This window comes from Sinohyriopsis cumingii, chromosome 4 (assembly GCF_028554795.1).
Source record: "Sinohyriopsis cumingii isolate HCF-2022 chromosome 4, ASM2855479v2, whole genome shotgun sequence".
Lineage (NCBI taxonomy): Eukaryota > Metazoa > Mollusca > Bivalvia > Unionida > Unionidae > Sinohyriopsis > Sinohyriopsis cumingii.
In genome coordinates this window covers 73,359,714-73,383,208 of record NC_142964.1, presented here as the reverse complement: position 1 = coordinate 73,383,208, position 23,495 = coordinate 73,359,714, and the positions used below count along the sequence as shown (strand labels likewise).

The 23,495-nt window shown below is 39.8% G+C and overlaps 1 protein-coding gene across 3 annotated transcripts in view; it reads left to right on the top strand.

Moving 5' to 3' along the window:
• LOC149801444 (dehydrogenase/reductase SDR family member 1-like) overlaps positions 1–23,495 on the top strand; it is an 86,345-nt gene that overhangs the window by 40,853 nt on the left and 21,997 nt on the right. The window contains exon 2 of one of the 3 annotated variants that reach the window (XM_089955573.1): positions 10,026–10,151. The exons of 1 other annotated variant lie outside the window; for it this stretch is intronic. The gene's annotated coding sequence lies outside the window, so the exon portion shown is untranslated. Of the gene's footprint in view, positions 1–10,025; positions 10,152–10,925; positions 11,160–23,495 lie in introns of those variants that run through there. One more of the 3 variants, XM_089955574.1, reaches the window with a different exon arrangement.

Here is a 23,495-nt window from a genome sequence, read left to right as displayed (position 1 = left end):
GTATATACTTTACTGTTCTATCCCGTGGAAATATTGTGATCGCGGGCGTCCATGCGTGTTCGTTATGATCAATCATTTTGATTGGGGCTCCCTTCGATTTATACTTTGATTCGTATAATACTTCACCGGTTATCGTTGTAACGGTTATTGGAAATCTCAGCGATGTTTCTAATCTCGCTATGTCGCTGATGGTCGCTCCACGCTCTTTTACGGTTAGTTCCCACTGGTTGATTTTGCTACGTCGTAAATCAGTCAATTTGTTTCCTCGACACGCATTTGTAAAATGCTCTATTATTCGTTCTGCTACACAATTTATCCCAGTTGACTGTTTCATCGGTTTCAGTTTTCCGATATCAGGTTTCTTATTTAACGGGTATATTCCATAAACAACTGCTGTTTCAGGATACGCTCGTTCATAGTATGGTCTGTCAATTCCGGTTAACAACCCCGGCTTGGAGTCGCGGCTGACAGTGACTGTTTTCTTGTCGCTGAGAACCGGTTCAAATTTATCACGTATGATCCAATCGCCTGATTTCACCCGGACAATGAATTTTACTCTGAAGAAATATCTTTTACCGTCAAGTTGTGATATTATCGTTGCTGCGCGGTTGTCGTTCATGGTAGCATCAACAATGCCATCAATTCGAAATGTTGACCAACTGTGAGATGCGCCATTACGCTTGAATTCATTGATACAATCGCGTATTTTATTCAACAGGGTTTTATCGTTTATTAACGCTTTTGGTGTGTCCTTGAGGACTCTATCGAGATTGAATTTAATATTTTTCCGGGGCTTAATTGCTGCCAATCTCTCAAACTCATCCATATAATTAAAACAAGTATTTAAATGAAAGAATATAGTATAATGAATCACTGCAAATGGTTGATGATTGGGTCGACAACCCCGTGCAATAAATCATGTAGAGGTGAATTCTGCGGATACCATTTACAAAGCGTTCGTAATGGTTCTCTTGGCCCTCTCCCGTGCTTGGTTTGCCACGTCGGTGTAAGAGGAAAATCACAGTTATGTATTAATTGTGGCGGAAAGCGATACAGGGAACTGAAACGCTATTATGACAAGCGAATTAAAAACGCCGTCATTGACCCTACCGCAGACTTCGTCATCAAAACCCCCCAAGACTACGTTGAAAGATTTATAATTAAACCAAATAATAAATTAGACAAATAGTATTATTATACAAATGGACCAAGAATTTCAGCCGCATCCTGTGCTCGTCAGTTACGAGGCATCTCGCGACGGCATTGTTAGAAACCGCAAACTGAAGAAGCCGGTTGGTACCGTGAATAATCGGGGGTATTTGCAATTTAGTGCTGGAAAGAAGACGTATTTTGTTCACAGGGTGGTATATGAAGCGTTTAACGGATTGATCAAAGATGGCCTCGTTATTGATCACATTAATTCTAATTGTCAAGATAACAGACTGTGTAATCTGCAAGCTATCTCTCAGAGCGAAAATATTAAAAAAGGCCAAACTGGTAAGTGTTCAAATCAAGCAAGAGGTGTCAAATCGTTTAATACATCAACGCACGAGGAAAAAACATTTCACTCCATGCATGCGGCAGGAAAATATTTCGACATTTGTAGGGCCTCAGTACGATTTGTTGCAGAACGAGTATATCAAACAGCGATCTCAAAAAGGACCGGACACAGAATTCGATTTTCATATGTAAATATCAGCGAGTGACGAAGTCACCGGCGCCTATGGCGCTGACAAGGCCACCGGCGCTGACAATAAATTGTCCGTTCCGGAAGAAAACAAAGTATGAACACCTCGGAATTGATACACGGGGTTTTCATTTTTTTTTATTTAAAAACAAGATGTTTTATAAGAATAATGAATATCGAAGACATCAATAATATATTAACTGAGATTTCAAAATTAAAAAATCAAGGAATTCAATTATCTGATGGTCTCGACAGTGAAAAAATATTATCCGATTATGAGATTATTAACGAACAGTCGAAACGGGGGCGTTTTACCCTGGCCCGCGAGTACTTTTTTATAAAACGATTACAACATACGATTAATGAAAACTTGTACCACAATGACGCAAATGCATTCATTGGACTATTTACTGCCGTTGAAATAATACGAAAAAAACTCGGACGTGTTTATGAACGACGCCGGGAGATTTCTAGTAAGATCAAAAACATTAGAAGGATTATAGACGAAAACTCCGGCGAGAAATTAGAAATTGCTTCGCAATTGCAATAATGGTAGGCGAATCACTTACTACTCGGCTAGCCAGAGAGCGGCTAGCAGCGCTTAAAAAGTTTATACCGTTACGAGACAGGGTCCGAGAACAACTTCAAACGCGGCAGCAACTACAAACCGATTTTACTGTTGGAAGCGAACAACTCTTTGCCCCGGTAACTAAAGCGACCAAAGATGTTACGGCGGCAACTGTACCCGTTCTTGGTGCGCTTGAAAAGATAGCGGCTCAGACCGAACAAACAAAAAGGTCTTTAGAAACACTTCCTGCAAAAATAGCGGCTGCTACAACACGGAGGCCGCCACCACTCGCTATAACCGAACCACAAGAACCCTATGTTACAATGGCCGATGAAGAAGAACTAGGTGCTACTGCGAAAGAACCGGAAGAAGAAATACCAGAAGAGGAAATACCAGAAGAAGAAATACCGGAAGAAAAAGAGGGAAATATACCCCGTATTGTACTCAAGAAGAGCACAATAGATAAAATTAGAGGCTTCAGCAGCAGGGAAGAATTAATTAATTTTGCTGCCAACAATTTGGCTAAGAGCATACGAGATAAGAAGCATATCAATAGCGGTTACGAGAAAAATATAAAGTCGTTAAAGGACTGGGCAAGAATAGTGTATTTAGCGAGTAAACATAAAGAAGCATTACCACATCGTGGTGATCCCGATTACGATGAATTCCACAAGGAAGTTAAGAGTATAACACCAAAAAAAGGAAAAGGATACCCTGTTGGTAAAGAATCCTACGGCGTTACCTGTCCTGGTAGTGTTCTCAGTGATATATCACGGCTAGAGGTACTAATTGGAGGAAAACGAGCCGGAAATAACTCTCCGGAAATAATCAATGAAGCCGCTGATATTTGCAAGCGGTTATTTGCAGGCGGTATTATGGACATTAATGCATATCGAACGCTCATAGACGAACTCGTGGATGATTAATTGGAAAACTGGTGTTTTTAATAAGGATGATCATACACTACAACCATAATAAACCAGTACTCGTCTACGTGGTAAACTCGCGATTGCCTGTTTACCGCGCGTACTATGGAGATGGTCTCGGTAGCACCATTGCGGGGTTATTTACAAGAATGGCTCCAAAAGTAGCGCCGTTAGCCAAACAATTAGGGATGAAGGCTATTGATGTTATTCGTGATAAGGGAATTAGTGCTATTGGAGATGTTGCCGGAAAGGCGCTTTCAGCCGCGCGAGACAAACTAATGTCGTTGGTGAAATCTAGGGGATTTTCAAGAAAAAAACAGAAACCACCGGTGATGCCATCAACGACAGTGATGCCTGCAAATGTCAGTAAAGTAATAAATAACGCCGTGGAAGAAAAACTAGAGTCGTTGGCGGCGACTCAGTCGTTGGCGACGACTCCGTCGTTGGCGACTTCGCCATCCGCCGATGCGGCAACCAACGCACTCATGAACGCGATAGCGGGGAGTGGTTTAAATTCAAAGAATTTACGACGAAAAAATCGCAATTGAAAACATCAACATGATAAATAATAAAATGTTTGCGCGTACCGCTGATCCCGCGTTTGATATGGACGCCCCAGTGCACAGGGATGATTCTGTCCGCGATTATCAATATTATTCTTATTATGCAGCGCAACCTGACCTACGATCGCGAATTGAACTTCAAGTCCAAGATACCAGTAAATATTTTCTGCCGTGTGAAGCGTTTATCGAAATCGAGGGAGAACTCGTGACAAATGCCGCCGATAATGCACCATACGCAGATGACCATCGTGTTCGAGTTGGCTTCGTCAACAACGGTATCATGGCGTTATTTGAGAGCGCCAGATATCTTATTGACGGGCGAGAAATTGAATCAATAGAACGCGAGGTTGATGTTGCAACAACGATAATTGGGTTGGCGAGATACTCGGATGATTATACAAGATCGGCGGGCCCATCTATGATGTTTTCGAAGGACACCACCAATAACGCTGACCATCTTCAGTACATCAACGTGCTGGTGGAAAGAGATACCGCAACTGACCCACAAGCTGAAGCAAATAACCCAGACCGCAGAGCAGGACCAGGCGCTAATTTCACTATTATAAAAAGCACCAACAATGATTTCAATATGGGATTCGCAACACGAGTAGGGATGTTGCAAAGACCACGCCGACAGTTTTCATGCGCGATTCCACTCCATCACATATTTGGATTCTGCAGAAATGTTAGAAAAGTCATCTATGGGGCTAAGCATACAATCGCGCTGACGCGAAGGGGCGATGATAACAATGCAATATGGCATGCTGCTGGCGTCGCTGCCGGTAAAGTCATTTTAACTAAAATGGCATTGTGGATGCCGGTGCTGACTCCATCAGTTACCACGGAAGCACGATTGTTAGCATTTATGGAACAGGGAGGGAAATCGTTGTTGAGTTGGCTAGCGGTAACAACTGATGCTAAAGAAGATAACGTCGCCGATACGTTTACATGGCACCTAGCATCAAAACAGGGTGTTTCAGCCCCGCGTCATATATTCATAGCGCTGCAGAATAGGGAACGATTGGGTAATCAAGAACGCAGCCATATGATATTTGATCAATTAGGAGTCAGGGATGTTTCGCTGAGAATAAACGGACAACAGGAACCATCCGAGGATATACAGCTTAATTACGACAACAACCATATCGCACGTGTGTATCATCGATTGCTGTCATATATGGGTCGTGATCAAAACGTCGACACTGGTTTGCAAATATCACAACTTGATTTTAAAAACCTGTATCCGATTTATTACTTTTCGTTGGAACATCTTGATTTAACGAGACAATCCGTCGTTGATATACACTTCAGAGCTCGTATAGCCCCGGGTGGTGTTAATTATAGAGCGGTTGCTGTCATTCTCAGCGATAAATCAATGCTGCTAGAAGGCGTTGGTGGACGAATGAGAATCGTTGATGCGCCAGTGGAAAACATGTAATTGAAAGCACAAAACGCGTTTACAATAAAATGTCGTATAGTGTCGTCAGTGTAGAGTTGACTGATGGTCAAGTCAAGAAATTACGATCAAAGTCGGCTAAACAATGCGGAACCACAATAACGCTGAAGCCGTCACAGATGGCAGGTGGTAATCATAAGATATCGTTGACGGCGCGTCAAATAAAACATTTCAATGATGCGATGAAGAATAAAAAGGGTGTTCAAATAGATTTTTCAGCCGCAGCAATTAAAAACATGGAAAAGACCGGTGGGATATTTCCGCTGTTAGCTGCGATTCCGGCATTGATTGCCGCGGCCGCACCAGCAGTGGCTAAGGCGGCGGCGTTAGGAGCCGTTGGTACCGCGGCGGGGATGGCATTGAAGAAGGCAACCGGGAAAGGCTACAAAAAAAAACGACCCGTGGCCGGAAAGGGTCTAAGACTACCGGGAACCCCGTATTCATGGTACTCGGGAAAGGGTCTAAGACTACCGGGAACCGTTTATTAACGCAAGAGTCTATGACTCCTGAGTCAATGACTCCTGAGTCTATGACTCCTGAGTCTATGACTCCAATGTCTAATTTTGATTTAATAGACGCCGCAAACGCGCTAGCGATAAAAAACTTCAGAGGTGTTTTTATGAGGGATCAATTACCGGCGGCACCAAGGAATATTGAAACCGGCATAATTAACCTCGATGGGTCCTCCGGAGCGGGAACTCATTGGGTTGCATACGCGATTGATCCGCGTGCGATCGTCTATTTTGATTCATACGGGTTAGCCCCGCCGAAAGAGTTCATGCGGTATATCCGGGCGTGTTCAGCCCGGGCGTGTTCGGCCCGGGTTTTTTATTCCACGCTGCCAACACAGCGATTAAGTGACCCACCGATATGTGGCCGTGAGGTATTGAACGTACTCGCGGCGATTTCATCATCGCGGAAACCACCTCATGTGGTTGTAAACGAATACACTAGTGGGAAATTTAGAGACAATTACATTAGATAATAATGATTGATATTTGGGGACGACCGGTTTCGGCGCTGAAAGAATCCACGGAAACGGCCGCCGCCGACATAAAAAACTAATTGAGGATGAAATCGCTGATATGTTGAATCTAACAAGTGTTGACCCGGGCGAAATAGTTGTATTTCAAGACCGCCAGGGTAAATTGAAATCCGGTAATGTGTCACTGAATGACGTTTTAATACGACAGCGTGATGCCGCCGAGAACGCTATCGCGCTGTATACCAGCGACGGACGACTCAGACCAGGTAAACATATAGTGGAGATAGAGAGAATAATAGAATTAATCCGAGACGGTACTATAAGGTTGAATGAATCCGTGATCGAACTTGACGCGCATGTGAAAAAATCTGCCACCGAGGTGAAAAAATCTGTCACCGATATACAACTCACTACCGCTAGTTTTTTTGGAACCCCGACGGTAACCGAACCGAATCTTGCAACAATAAAAAATACTATTTTGGAGTTTACGACGCTGTCGGGCCAATTTACCTCGTTACGAAAAAATGTTAACAGGATCGATGACAACTTTGATAAATTCCTTGGTAAAAAAAATGCCAAACCGGATGAAATCACAATAACTATAAATGATATCACTGCGTATGGACAGGAAATAGAAACAATCAAAACTGATGTTGCAACGAACAAAAGGAGTGTAGACGCGCATGAACGGGAAATAGAAATAATCGGCGCTAATGTTGCAACGATCATAAATAATGTAGACTCGCATGGACGGAAAATAGAAACAATCAAAACTGATGTTACAACGATCATAAATAATATGGACACGCATACACAGGAAATAGGAACAATCAAAACTGATATTGAAGCGAACAAAAAAAATGTAGACGCATATTGGCGGGGAATAGGATTAATTAAAACTGATGTTGCAGCGAACAAAAAAGGCATAGACGTGCATACATATGAAATAGAAACAATCAAACTTGATGTTGCAGCGAACAAAAAAAGTATAACCGAGAATACACGGGAAATAGAAACAATCAAAACTAATGTTGCAGCGAACAAAAAAGATGTGGACACGCATATACAGGAAATAGGAACGATTAAAACTGATGTTGAAGCGATTAAAGACGGACTACCGAGAGTAGCAGAGCAATTCGAAAAAATAAAAATCCCTCATGAGAACATCATCAACACAGTATACACAATTCGGCATGGATCATTCGATTGGACTCCTACACAGAATACAGTAAATATCACCGCAACTGTTAAGGGCATTTATCGATTGACACTGGTTTCAATGATGCAGTTTAATATATTATCGTCGAGTTCATCCGGGTTTAACAATACAATATCAACAATTATAGACAAGAACGCAACTGAACAGTTTACAATTTATGCCGTTGATAGAAATCTAGCCCGGGCAAACATTACATGGTATGTGGAATTTGCAGCGAATCTAAGTAATTAAAAACACTAGCTCTTTTAAAATAAAAATGACCACCAAGGAAGTTGAATCAGAGGTATCACCGACGTCACATCAATATCGATTCGATACCGCAAAAGAATTTTCCGCGAACTTGAAAACGCTTTCCGAACAATACCGTGTAAAAATAAAAAAATACCGTCGTAAAATAACCGCCATCGACGCGGTCGTGTACTCGGTGTCGGGTATAGTAGCTGGCGCCGGTGTTATTTTATCCACGGTGACCACGATAGCCCCGATCGCTGTTCCAATCGCTGTCTCCGCGATGACAACAATTGCTGGAGTCGCCAACGCAATCACTAGGAAGATATCATCGTGTTTTCAGAAAAAACTAAACGAGTATACAGTAAAACATCAAATAGTATCCGACGCATACTCGAAATTATCCGGGTTGATCTCGTTATCGATTGATAATTTGTTCGTATCCGATGTTGAATTCTCCACGATGGTCCAGTTATATAGCTCCGCGATGTCAAAAATCGAGGATTTTCAACTGGAAGCCGAAACCACCTGGTTGTTAAAATTAGACACTAAAAACAACGAATAATAATAATGTCGCTGAACCCCGAAGGGTCTCAATTACTTCAGCGGATCGCGGAGAACACCACTCCGGTACAAACAAGTATGATATCGATAACATCAACGAAACCCGAATTCAGTGTAAACTTTCCATCACCGGTTCCAGTAAAGGAAATAGCGCTGGCAAAATTGCGAGTATATCACAGTTGGCCTAATATCCGAGCGGACGCATTTAACGGACAACAACCTAATAACTCGCTGGTTTTTGCACGGACAAATAAACCCGATGGGACCCCAGACTGGGAGGAGGTTACAATACCAACTGGGTCATACCAAATAGAACAAATCAATAAAGAATTTCAACGCAGGATAAAATCGATCACAGGAAAGGAATCAAAAATAGCTATTACGGTTCATGAACCGACGTTATCGTCGACGATTGAAATAAGCACACCGGGGTATATGGTTGATATTTATAACAGTTCAATAAGAACCATACTAGGATGGCCTGAGAATCCACCCGCGGACACCCCCCCCCCCCCCATCAACTATCCTCAGACACGATAACGGAGATGGTGGTAGGCATATTGCTCCATACAACGTAAATATTGCATCGGTGATAGCGATTAATCTAGTGTGTGATGTTATCGAAGGGAGTTACCAGGTGGATACCAAGCAATCAAATCAAGCTCAACAGGGGTATATCCTTTATTCGTTTTCACCAACAGCCCCTCCGGGATTTTTGATCATTGAGAGTCCGATTAATCCGGTCTATATGCGATGCCATGATCGGTTTTTAACGAGAATTAATTTCAGACTTACCGATCAGTCAAATAACCTAATTGATCTGCAAGAGGAGGAGTTAGTGATCACTCTGTTTGTAAGATCATAGCAGCAGAGGGGGCGATGACATCGACGCGGTCGTCGATGTGCTTACCGGACGCTGACGACGCTGGGGATCGGCGCGCAGAAGGTGTTAATTAAACCAAATGACGATTGGACGATCCCCCAACGACGACGTCGTTTTTTTTTTACCAGGCGCTGACGACACTAGATCGTTGAGTGCAGAAAGTAATAATTAAGCAAAATAACGATTGGACAAAATGTCCGATTCGCCCCCTCTGCTGCTGGGCAATTGTCCTAAAGAAAGACACCTTGGAAATTTAACATCGAAAGTATGACTGCGTACTAGAGGGAAGTCATTACAGGTGTATTTGAGTAAAAGGTATTTGTGCAAAAACGGACCAGCACTGAAAATTGCTTATTTATCAGTCCATTCAAGTTGTGTGCTCCCATTGTCTTGATCATGTAGGAACAGTGTTCAAATTCGAACAACTTCGTTTTGATTGGATGCAGTGCCTTGCCGCCGTATCCAATGACATTCACAGACCCGATTCACAGAAATATCTGCTCGATACGCCAAGTTGTAGATAGGGTTATCACATCGGAACCTTGGCTAGCGAAGATGGCTTTTGTGTAGTAGAGACATATACATAAAATACATTTTCTCTGGGGGGTAGATAATTAACTTCTTAACACTTGCTACATTTTGTAATAAATGCTCGTATTTCTGCTTGAGTGGAACTATGATTTTCAAGAATTTTCATTTTAGGAAAAATTAACCGAATCTGTATTATTATTATTATTATTATCATCATCATCATCATAATCATCATCATCATCATCATCATCATCATCATCATCATAGATTCAAGGCTTGTCGAAACCGAACTTTTGCATTAACTGGCACTGTCAAGATTGGAAAGAAAATAAATTCATAACATACGTTTTAAGTCTGTCTAAATATAACAAATAGTTTTGCCTGCTTAAATGGGATTCAACTGGCTGTTTATTAGGCCGGCACTTAACAACAGTATATCGGGACCAGTATGTGAGTCTATACCATATTTCTACTGGACTTTGGAGGACTTGGAGGACTTTGAACAATTTTCCAGCCACAGGATACCGCTAAAAGACAATAGGTAAGAAAACCATCCATTATTAAAGGATACGTATTTATTTAGATGTTTAATCTTGTGTTGCATGGTGGAAGTGTTAAGAATACTCTTGGAATAGTAGTTGTTTAGATGATGCACGCTTCTCTACTCTCGATGGATGAGATGCAGAGTGATCATTAAAACAACCTGATTTTTTTTATCCGCAAGGTTGTGGAACAGCAATTAATTCAACATTAAATCACCATAAAAGGTTTATAGTCTGTGAACTTCATTTTCACGTTGCCTTAGACGACACAGTGCACCGATTCTTAGGTCAATGGAAATACAGCTGAAACTAGCAAATATCACGGGGAACATGATATTCCAGGCGCATACATGTCTCTGTGTGTAAGCAAAGCACAAATATAGACACGCATCTAAGTACGATATAAATTATGCCTCTCAGGTCGATTATAAAGCAGGGTCACTGCGTAGTTACTTTGTTTATAGTTCAATTTGTTTTTTTCTTTTTTGGTTTTTTTTTAGAGTGAGCATTCCTTCCTTTATTCTTTCTTTCTTTCTCAAACTGCATACATTGTTATATGACACTTTCAACGCAATCTTACAATTATATGACCTTTTTAATCGCTACAGGTAATAAACTGAAAATTCGTCTGTACACAATGGCTTTGCATGTTGTATTTCTTGATTTGACGGAAGTGGAATAACGCCCTGGGGAAAGTTGACGAATGTTTCTGTAGTAATTAAGAGGTATTCCAAGCCCCTCAGTCACCACGATATGGTCCCGACAAAAAAAGTACTTGTGTTAGTTTGTGTATGGTCACGACCAGCCAACCAACAGTATATTCACCTGGAACGAATGTTGTACTGTTATATACGTAAATGCACGTAGTTTATTGAATCACCTATCACAACTACTATTTACTTAGTTTTCAGTGATAAGAAAAGATCAGATACGTCGGTCATTATTCGTACATTGACATTATTGTGCACTGCATTTAGCTGAAGGCGTATATTTTATAGTGAAACAAGGTAAGTGAAATGACAGTTAAGTTTAAGTGTATGCCCAGAAGCAATACCTGCCATGTGACGGTCAGCACGGGGCTGTCCATTTAGTACGTACGCATGGAGGGGGGGGGGAGGGGGTTAACCCAAATGCTTGCGTATGTGGGGTGGTGGTGTCTACTGATAATGTACGTATGCATAGGAAACGGGGGTGAAACCTCAATAATTATTTGTCTTATACGTAACCTGTTCGACTGGGTTCAGTCGGCGTTTGAATTTTAGCGGACACTTGACAAACTTTTTAAGGTTACGCAGCTAATTTGTTTGATGCAGCAAGGCATTCAAAGTCGGTGGACTGTCTGTGTTGTGTTATTGTGTTAAAACATAAGATGAGACGCCGTGTTCTAACTATCAATAACTTTAATATATATATAAGTGACTACTGTGAGGTCTTAATACAGAGTGCTATCAAAGAGGCAGACGCCTGTAGATAGTACCAGTGGAGCACAGAGGGTTCTGATTGGACAGTTACACATGTATAATGTTACAGTCTGTTTTATTAAACACGTTAATATTACTAATCTTTGATCGTTTCTGATTAAATATAGACCGTTCTATAGAATTGGGGGGGGGGATGCGTCAAGCGTACGTACGCAAGTGAGAGGGGGTGTAAAAAAGTACGCATGTGTACAAGGAGGGAGAAGGGGTCGAGCTTTGCCATAATTTTGCGTACGTACTAAATGGATGGCTCCTATTTCTTTTAGGAATGCATTCAAATGCCTACGCTTGTCTTTGCCTTTAAGTAGGAAATCCACTTTACGCATATATTGATGCGTAATATCACCAAAATAACTAAATAGTTGTGAAGAATTGTAATTCGTTCCAAGCTGGAATCGAAAACACACACACACACACACACACACACACAGATATATATATATATATATATATATATATATATATATATATATATATATATATATATATATATATATATATATATATACATACATACATACATACATACATACATACATACATACATGGTTATAAAGGTTGGTACGTGCAGACATGGCGGTACCATTTACCCGCGAATTAAACATTCTTTAACCTGTATATCATTATTTATCCATATTTCTATAAATTATGTCAGTATTATCAAGTATTCTCCTGTAGGACCCTGGGATAGCACTTTACTTTTTGTTTTTGTGTTAATTTGTATACTCTCTCTCTCTCTCTCTCTCTCTCGACCGAAAAGATTAGTTTCGAATGTTTTTAATTAAATTATGTTCCGAATTTAGATGGCCGTATCTTTCTATTGCTGACGCTTTGCTTTCGAAAATGGATGATAAATATTGTCTGTGTGTGGAGAGAAATCAAGTAAGCATCTGGTTCCAGTCATATTTGTCGATACATCGGAACTTCCATTGATTATCATACTAATCAACATGTAAGAATAGAATCTGTCTTTCATTCTACTTAGAATATTAAATAACAGATCTACCGGCGCATGATGGAATGGCTGATTTCAGTCTGCTGTTTGGGAGCTGAGTTAGCATTATATTCGAGCGAATTATTTGCTTTTATTTTATGCAGACCGGTTGGGGACCAGCGGGTCAGGGGCCCGTTTGAACCGCAAGCGAAAACAAAAGATGTTGAAAGGAGGTTGCAGCCTGGCATATTCTTTTCAGGCGAAGATCTCGCGGTGTTGGATTTTAGGGATGTTTCGACGTTATAATCAGCTTTGTATGAATGAACGTTCAATTTAGTTAAGTGGGGCGGTTAGCTAACTTGCGGACACGCGTACCTGACCTGTCTCTGTATCTTATATATATATATATATATATATATATATATATATATATATATATATATATATATATATATATATATATATATATATATATATATATATGTGTGTGTGTGTGTGTGTGTGATGAAAATTTGCGTTGCTACTATTAGAATTGCCAGTTAACTGACAAAAGCAACTTTAAATTACACAGAAGGTGCACAAATGTACGCATCAAACCTAGTACATAGCCTTCTTCGGACAATATAATGTTTCTGAATTATCTTTGAAAGACTAATGTGACACCAAAAAACAACGGGTTACAGTTTCAAAAGAGCAGTGTGTTGCAACTAATTATGTTATGTGGGCTTATTTAAACGAATCTAAATTTCAAAGCACAGTGTAGAGTTTGTAAATTAAACTCTTTTAAACCGGCCACCATGCAACATACGTAAAGTTACGATCTGTGTTGTAAGCCAGTTGAGTTTATATACAGAAGACACTGATACTGCTTCTTTTATTGGAAGATGATACAAATAGATCATGATTAAAAAAATCTAGACCCAATTCAAGAAATATTTCATTGGGAAAATAATAACGTCCTAAATTTTAGTATATAGCACAATATCTTGCACGTAATTTAACAAAATGGTACCTATCTCTTTAACAAACAGAACTTTACAGTGAAAAAAATACGAACATCTTTGACTGTTTAGCGTAACAGAGAACGAGAGCTCAGTATATAGCGACTGCCTTAACTGGTTGTAGAAATCTTGTCGCTGTAAAATTTACGGTAAATGTATCTGCCAGCTGATACCTCTGTCCTTAAGTAAACATAGCAGGCACACCCATATTTAAATTTCTTACATGTCCAAAACAAAAGTTTAGTAAGCACATTTGGCAGCCTTTTGGACAAACTGAACTCTTTAAAAGATTGGAAATACAGATAGCACATATTTTATTGTACTAGTGAGACAATAATTAAGGATAGACCATTTTAAAACGTTCCATTTCTGGAACACTGGAAAAGGTGGGTTAGACCTAAATGTAACTCGTGTTTTGTTTACAACAGAACCAAATAGGTAATACAAATCGGTTGCTGGGGAAACATATGTACAAAGAAGAGTGCTGCCATCAAGTACAGTTTACTAGAAGATTGTGAAGAAGCTCAAACTATTAACCTCTGTTTATATGTTGCCAGCTTTAAAACAACATGCAGATAACAGAGCAGGAAAAGACATTATACTTAATGCAAAAAGCAGTCGTGCAAGATTATTTAAACACTTTTAACGCCAAACTGTTATATTTGAAAAATTGCCAATACTAAAGAACATAACCTAATAGATGCAGACTTTGATAAAATAGCAACTTTTACCACTCGAAAAGAGAACCATTATTATACGGTATAGGATTTAGAGGAGATCAACACTCCGAACACATCATTTACAAAATCTTACAAAATCCGACAAAATGAGTTAAATCGTTATGTTGCAAAACAGAGCAACATTTTACAGAAGAACTGTTGAAAAGAATTAACAGGAATGAAGAAAATACATACAGTACAAAGGAGATCCGATTATGTTAATATAAAATACGCTTATAAGCAAGCATATGTAAGCAGGCTTAGGGTAGTTTCGATGATCTCAAAAAAGATTACACGGAAACCGCTCACCTTGTTGGCACTTCTAAAGATGGTGACGTTTTATTTCCTTTTGCCAGTCAGGATTTTTAAAACATTTTTGCAAATGGTATGTTAAAAAAAAACTTGCTGGAACTTAGCAAGTATCCAAAATTGAAAGAGACGAATACCATTCTAAAGGTTACAGTATTTTGCCTGCCTTGAGAATGTTAGAAAATAAGTTGTGTGCCTTTTGGGACTAACGGTTATGGAACATAACAGCGGTAACAGATACCAAAAACTACGAGCGTTTGTAATTAAAGAGGGATTTAACGGTTGCATTTTGATTATTGAGAGGGTACATTGGACCGAATGTTTTATGTAATGAAAGAAAGTTTCGCTGTTTTGAATGTTCGTTTATTTTGAAAGGTGAGAAGGAGGGGTTCAATGACTCTAAGGTTTAGTAGTCCCATAGTAGTCCGACGGTTTATTGATGCAAAAGAAGGGTTCATTATTCCGGAGGTTCGTTGATTTGAAAGAACGTTTCAGCGTTTCGAGGGTTCGGTGTTTAAAAGGATCAGTGGTCCGAAGAGGTGTGCATGTGTATGTGTGTGTGTGTGATTTTGATTTTTAACGTAGCTTTAACAATTTTAGGCATATCACTACAATGTCAGTAGTGAAGTGGGCCACTTTACGTACAATGGGAATTAGCAGTACAGACCCCCCCCCGGGCCACTTTACGTACAATGGAAATTTAACATGGCGAAAAATCGTGGGCCACTTTACGTACAATGGGAATTAACATGGGAATAAATCGTGGGTCACTTTTACCGACAAGGGGAATTTAACATGGGAATAAATCGTGGGTCACTTTACGTACAAGGGGAATTTAACATGGGAATAAGTCGTGGGTCACTTTACGTACAAGGGGAATTTAACATGGGAATAAATCGTGGGTCTGTCTAACGACAAGGGAAATTAACATGGGGGAATAGAGTTTGGGCTTGTCTAGGGACAAGGAGAATGGAACAGGGGACTATAGTGTGGGTCTGTCTAGGGACAATGGGAATTTAACATGGGGAATAGATCGTGGGACTGTCTAGGGACAATGGGAAATTTAACATGGGGAATAGATCGTGGGACTGTCTAGGGACAATGGGAAATTTAACATTACGGAAACCCCTGGGGGATATAGCCTCAAGGGAATTTAACATATGGAAATTGAACATGGTGGATCTGTATAGCGTCAAGGGGAATTGAACATGGTGGGACTATCTAGGGACAATGATGGTAGAGGGTCAAACACAACAGAGACAGAAACATACATACACTAGTACAAGCGTGGGATTTATATATAAAGCATTACCAAGACCTGAAATCTTGCTGGGGTGTTCAAAAATTTGCATAATTGTAATGATGCTATAAATAGCTATAATCAAGGAAATGCTCAACGACAAAATGGATGTGACTAAAAGTAACGTTAAAATGACGAAATTGTCCCAGAATTTAAAGGAAAATAAACATATCCCCGAAAATTAAGTTACAATGGTTTAGACTAAAATGGATAAAATTAGTAACTACTTACAATATCAACTTCTGTGACGATCGTGGATAAATACCTATGTATCTATAATCAGCTGAAATTCCTATGAAATCCCACTATCTATTTATAGCTCCAACTTGTGGGTTTTTCCTTTAGAAAATCCCACTATCTTTTTATAGCCTCAGCTTGAGTGACGTTCCTGTTTATGAATTCTAGTATAGCTACAAAATGTCGAAATCCCCAAGTCGATATTTATAGTCTCAAAATTTCCAGCGTCAGTGACGTCACTGTACTGAACACTAGGGATTAAATGGCAACAGTGTTGCAAGTGGCTGACCTGAATACGCGCTACTGTAGGTAGGTAGGTAGAGTGTATCTGATAGGGATAAAGTGAGTTTTATAGTGACAGAGACCAATACACACACACACACACACAAACACACACACTATAAAATGGATAAAATTAGTAACTACTTACAATATCAACTTCTGTGACGATCGTGGATAGATACCTATGTATCTATAATCAGCTGAAATTCCTATGAAATCCCAATATCTATTTATAGCTCCAACTTGTGGGTTTTTCCTTTGGAAAATCCCACTATCTTTTTATAGCCTCAGCTTGAGTGACGTTCCTGTTTATGAATTCTAGTATATATGTATAGCTACAAAAGGTGGAAATCCCCAAGTCGGTATTTATAGTCTCCAAATTTCCAGCGTCAGTGACGTCACTGTACTGAACACTAGGGGATAAATGGCAACAGTGTTGCAAGTGGCTGACCTGAATACGCGCTACTGTAGGTAGGTAGGTAGAGTGTATCTGACAGGGATAAAGTGAGTTTTATAGGGACAAACAGAGACCAATACACACACACACACACACACACACACACACAACATAAGCGCGCAGACACACACTCACACACACACACGCACACACACACACACACACACAGAAGAGGAAAAAACAAACCCCAAATATACTATCCACACTCGGGAGGAAGAAAAAAAGCAACCAAATATACGATCTACACAACGTACGCGAACACACACACACACACACACAGACACACACACACACAGAGGGAAGAGGAAAACACAAACCCCAAATATACTATCAACACAGAGGGGGAGATAATACAAACCCTAAATAAACTATCCACACAAACGTACGCGAACGCATACAAACCCCAAATATACTATCCACACAAGGTCGCTAACGCATACAAACCCCAAATATACTATCCACACTCGGGAGGAAGAAAAAAAAAAAAACCAAATATACGATCTACACAACGTACGCTAACACACACACACACACACACACACACGCGCGCGCGCACACCACAGAGGGAAGAAGAATAAAACCATTATACACTATCCACACGGAGTGAAGAAATAACCCTTTATATATACTATCAACAGAGAGTGAAGAAAATAACCCATTATATTCCATCAACAGAGTGAAGAAGAAAAAGTTTTTTGAAAGCACCTAAGCCCTCATCTGCAATGACCAACTCTGCCAAACACCTACACCCCACCCCACCCCCACTCCCAACACTACAAAACCCATTTAACCCGTTATTTTATGGCATCAGTGTGTGCTTTAGGAAACATCAAGACACAAAAATGATGGATGAATAGACTGACTATTGTTTACGGACTTGCATGCCTAAAGAGCGTGCGTGAAGGAAAACATCCTTCCATTTCAATTCTAGCTAAAACATGATCCAGACGGATAGAGAGAGGTGAAAGAGCACAATTTCATAAAGTGTGAGTAAAAACAAAACACGCCATCCTTATTATACAATGTCAAGACCAAGAGACACCTACGTTTTCTTTCTGGTCTATTCTCTTTTAGAAGGTAGTATGAAATTTCACATCAGGGCCAACGCATCGGCTCACATTGTCAATTTTTCCATTTCCATGTCTTTACTGGCACAAGTTCTTCATCATGTTCAATTTCTTCTTCTTCTTCTTCTTCTTCTGAATCCCTCTTCTCTGTTTCGTCTTGTTTTTTGTTTCTTCTCTTTTCTCGTAGGGCACTCTGAATTCCAGTGTCCTTTCCCCTGACAACGATATTAGGTATCTTGACTTTTGTCTCTCTTTCTTAGACGAAGCAGGTATTTTGGAGACAAATACCCATTTACCTTTGCAGATATAGCAAACTTCATTAGCACACACTTTCGTATGACTCTCATCAAATCAACGACCAAAAGAGTAAGTTTTGTTGCCACTTTCGCCTGTGAATTATGCTTTCGTATGACTTTTAGCAAATATTTGACCAGCAGGTCGATCTGTGCTGACTCTTCCATCTTCTTGATCGTTTGAGAGCGGAATGAATACTCTGACGCTAAGACACTCTCCTTATATACAGGGACCTGCTGCGTATGAAACCTAGTCAAATGTAATTTTGCAATAAGATGAAACGATTTCATTGAGGAAGTAAAAGGCAATGATGTACCGTATCGCCTCACACAAAACCTGAAGTGTTAGCTAAGATCCGTGTCAGCAATTTCGAAGACGACATAACTGAGCTTTCATCAATGCTCTCCAATTATGCCACAAAACCACGAGTCCTGATTCATGCCAAAAGAAATTTCGTTCGGTCCATAAAAAATAGTATCACATCTGAGAAACGCAAAAACGAACTTCCAGAAAACTGAGAACGACGGCTTACACCTACAACGTAAATGTATGAGTTCAAGTAGTGCGTAAAACTTAGTCAAATTAAATTTTTATAGTCAAGACGAAACGATCTCTTTTCGAACAAGAAAGCAGACACCAAGCGACAATGGCAATCCGTGTCACACAACTCTTTTCAAAATGTATATTATCAGAGGTTTGTTCTAGCGATCTGCACGGTTAAATTAAATGTTGATGTATTTTGCAATAAGACGGACACAATTTCCATGGGATCGCCCATGGTACGATTGTTCGTACATTAGTTTAATTTTTTAAAATATTTTTTATATAAATCGCCTATAGGATAGACCCAGTAAAGCATGGCCATTCTCGTCACTGTCTGAATAGCTACTCAAGTCAATTCGAAGTGAACGCGGTAAGAAAATAAGTATAGCCAATGAAATGGCTTACAACGGGTGATGCATTGTTTTGTTCTAGGACTGTGTGGCATAATAATCCCTATGTTCTTGCGTTGTTGCCATTACAGTGCAGACAGACTGAAATGTGAACTTACAAGCCCTCTTTGTCTGTGTTGTACCATTTCTTCTTACCACATCAAAATACTGAGCGTCACAGTATTGGTTCGCGTTTTCAAGCTGACCATTTTTTTTATATCTCACTTAAACATTTTAACATAAACACTCACACTCACATCGGTAGAGTCAGAACAGATGTGTTACAGTATTGATGGGCATGTTATCTTTTTTTTTCAAACTAATAAATTTGGGGTTTGTATGAAGTAAAGAACCGAAAGTACAGTGAAACTCAAGGATGATGACCCAATCTGTCTGTCTATTGATGCGTGTATTTACTTAAGAAGAAATATGACCTCTAAAACACAAAGAGATACGACAAGCATGATTAGAATGAACATAACGATGTTTTCCTTCACGCCCGTGTAATTTAGAGCTTCAATCCTCTTTGAAGACAAACTTGGTCTCCTTTTGTAGGGCTTGAAATAATAAAAAACCTGAAAAATTCTTAAGCACTTTGCTATAGATAATTTCATCAACAGACTAAACAACATAAATACCGTTACAACACTAGAAAGCCTTAAATCTTCTATCAAAAAGAAATGCATCAAAAAATTAAAGATTAACGATAACTAACCAATGAAACCGAATTTAACAAAGGCAGTGACATGTGAAGAAATGACTCTCACTTTGGAAAGGTAAGCGAATGTACTCTGTCATGCACCATCAACTTGAAAAAAAATTATAAACAGAGAGAAACCTGAATTCAAAATTCAGTTGTTTTTTCTTCAAAATTGTTTCGTTTCTTTTTTCTTTCTTGGAACAAATCTAAGCACTAATATAGAGTGGAAAAGGGAAAATGCACATATAAGCTTTGATATTTCTGAAAAAATGAGGGAATATTCCTAACGCTCATAACCACCTATATATGCTTGGACTTGTCTGTGACTTATCCACAAAACAAGATGTACATATTTCTGGTCAAGCTGCAAGTGTGTGCGTGTTTTTGAAAATGGTAAAAATTGGATATACAATTTTCTCGTGACACTTATAAAGTGAAGAGTCTGTGCAAGTGTCAAAAGCCAAAGTCATATAAGTTTTGTATTTTGTACGGCTTGTAAAGATTTCCACTTTAGAAAATGTGAAGTATCACAAGTTATTATCACAAACAGAAGTGGAACATAGGGGCTTGCAAGAAAGAAAATAACCCAGACAGTTGGTGTCATCAAGAGTGCTAGAGACGGTACCCGAACTTGCTTGCTTGCTTACTTGAATTAAAGTGATTTTCGCTCTAATGGAGCATATATCACTGGTTTAATAACGCACCGCGTGATTTTTAATTACTCCTGGGGAAGGAAAGAGAGCCTCGTCCCCCAGGCTTTTATGTACTCACAGACTACTTTTAAATTTAGCCACTCAGGTGTAGGACTAACTAGTCCTGAACAACCTGACTGAAAGGCTTTAAACATGAGTGGGAATAGTCTCACCACACACTCATTTTTCTGTCCGAGCATGGTAAAGGAGGGAAAAGGTGCTCAGCAAGACAGCCATGGGTGTTAAGTACTCAACAAAACGCTAGCCCATACTTATTTCACATCAAGTCGTGTCACCAAAAAAGAAAACGTGTACGACATCAAAGGCATTGTCAAACGCAGAAACCGTAAAGTGGGCCAACGACGTGTCAAAGAAGTCAAAGTACGTTGGAAAGGATATCAACCCAGTTTTGATTCTTGCATCGACGCTTCGCACTATAAAAAGAAGTGACCATCATGCCCTTTCACACAGATTCAGCTACTGCGATCACTCCTTCACCCAATTCTTCTCTGCAAGATTTACAAACACAACTCTTGTGGGTGTGGTATGGAAAACGTGTGCCTAAAACGCAAATCGTCTTTTTCTGCCAAACCTTCGTGGTGTATTGTGTCATCGGTGCATCCATTGCCAATTTGAGTTTGCAACAAGGAGACAAACACTTGTGGACCATTGTATTGAGCAGTTACATCGGTTACCTGCTTCCTAATCCCTCCCTGAAATTCTCCTCGAACGGGAACCACGGGAACCTAGTGTCCAGTGCCAGTGCCAGTCACCAGTCGAACAACAACAACCACAACAACAACAACAACCCCATTTTGGGCGGAGACACTCCTCTAACTTCCAGTATCGCCTCGGAGAGCCACAAAACTCTGGAATTATGAGCAATAACAACCAATTTTACTTAACCTTACCCAGTGACAGTTCCATGGAGGTGTTTCCCAAGAACACGTCGTGCTGTTACACGGTCAAATTACCTCAGACCATCCAGTTAGATCACGAAGCCCATTGGGAAGTGGCTTTAGTGGAAATCATTCACCCAACACAAATCAAAAACATCACCGAAAAGCAAAACACTTTCGAGGTGGAAATCCTGAATGCCCAGTTGGAGGAAGAAATCAACAAAATCGGGTTTTTAGGGGACACAAGACCAGCCAGCAATCCAGCCTTCATTATCTACACCTTGAAAATTCCTTCAGGTTATTATTTTAGTGGTGAACATTTGGTGGACACTATTGCGGACAGGTTCAACTTAGCCTTTGGCAAAGCACTGAACAGAGCCAAAAAAAGTGTGAAGATTCAGTACCATAAAGTGGCTCATCGTCTCGTGATCAAATTTTAAGATACGGACACATTGTCCCTCAGGTTCAATAGTAGTTTGTTTGAAATTTTGGGTGGACATGCAGAAATGGTCGCAAACAATATGAGCCCCAAGATCAAAAGTAATATGGATTTTTACAGAGCTTTTGGAAACCCGGTAGAACTGAACCAAGGACTTAATTTGATCTTTGTGTATTCCGATGCGGTGGAGTACAACGTGGTGGGACACACCTCTATTCCGTTACTGCGTGTCATTCCTTTCAAAGTGGATAGTACCACAAACAATGACCAGGAAGGTGCAAACACCTATCACGTACACCGTGAATTTGTACATCCTCACTATTTGCCCGTCAGTAAGTCGTATTTAGACACTGTCAATATTGCTATAAAAGGAGATCTGGGACAAAATATTCCATTCTCCAAAGGGAAAGTTACAGTGAAACTCCATTTTCGAAAACGGTTCTCTAACGAATTGTAAGTCAAGACAGCGAAGAGGGACATTTTCACCCTATAAAATCCGGCCAGATGCGTGTGGAATTTCAGTTTGCAGAAAATCTACGCGCAGATAATACGGTGAACGTCATCCTGTATGCTGAATTGGACAATACGATATAAACCAACAGTTTGAGAGAAGTCATTCCAGACTATTAGAAGTCATGGAAGACTTTTATCAATGTTTGTATAGTAGGGATTCTTTGAACATGGAATGTGAAGATCCTGAAGAAGGAGAACCCCAAGACAAAGACGAAGAAGTCATCATGATGAAGTCTAGATGGCCAGAACAAGAATCACATTTAGTTTCCTGTTATGCTATAGTCTTGACAGACAAAAAGTTAAGGAATTGATCAAGAAAGATTGCTATGGATGTCATAACGATCATCCCAGTGAAATTCAACACGATAAATGCCTGATGCTGAGTCAAGAAGAAAAATTGGACGAATATCTGGACGAAGCTTGGAGTCTCATCTCGGAAGAAGACGTGTTACAACAGTGGTATAAAGGCTTGCGTGAACATTATTGTCCTCCATTAACAACTCAAGAGATCCATCGCATCGAAGCTCTGTTGGATCAGAGTGAGGAGACAAGGTGAAGAAACGGTTACTTGTCAGACATTTTCAAGCAAAAAGTCAGGATCGAATTGATGACTTATCATTACCTGTGAAGAAGAAAAAAAAACAAAAAATGGATACCTGAGAACTTTATTACCTTTTGAACCAAAGTTTGTACACTGCTTCTTGGAATCCTGTCGTCTGTGCTAAAGATGAACTCCCTCATTGCACACCTCAAAACCATCAAGCTTTTGTGACCAGTATGCTTATCTTTTGTCTCTAACTAGGAAATGTAGTGTCCATCAATGGCCTAATGACTTCCAACAGTGGAAATCACAATTTCATTCACAACGTTGTCAGCCCTGTTTAAAGTAGAGTGTGAATTGAAAAAAAAATGTTTGGTATTTGAAAAAATGTTTGATGTTATAGTGTTGGATTATTGTTAAAAAAATGTTAGAGTTGTTTGTTAGTATGAATAAAAAATGTTGTGTTTTGAAGAAAAAAATGCCTTTGTGGTTTGTTTGGCTATAGGAATGTTGATTCATGCTCTTTGACGTCTCTCTATCCCTCCCATA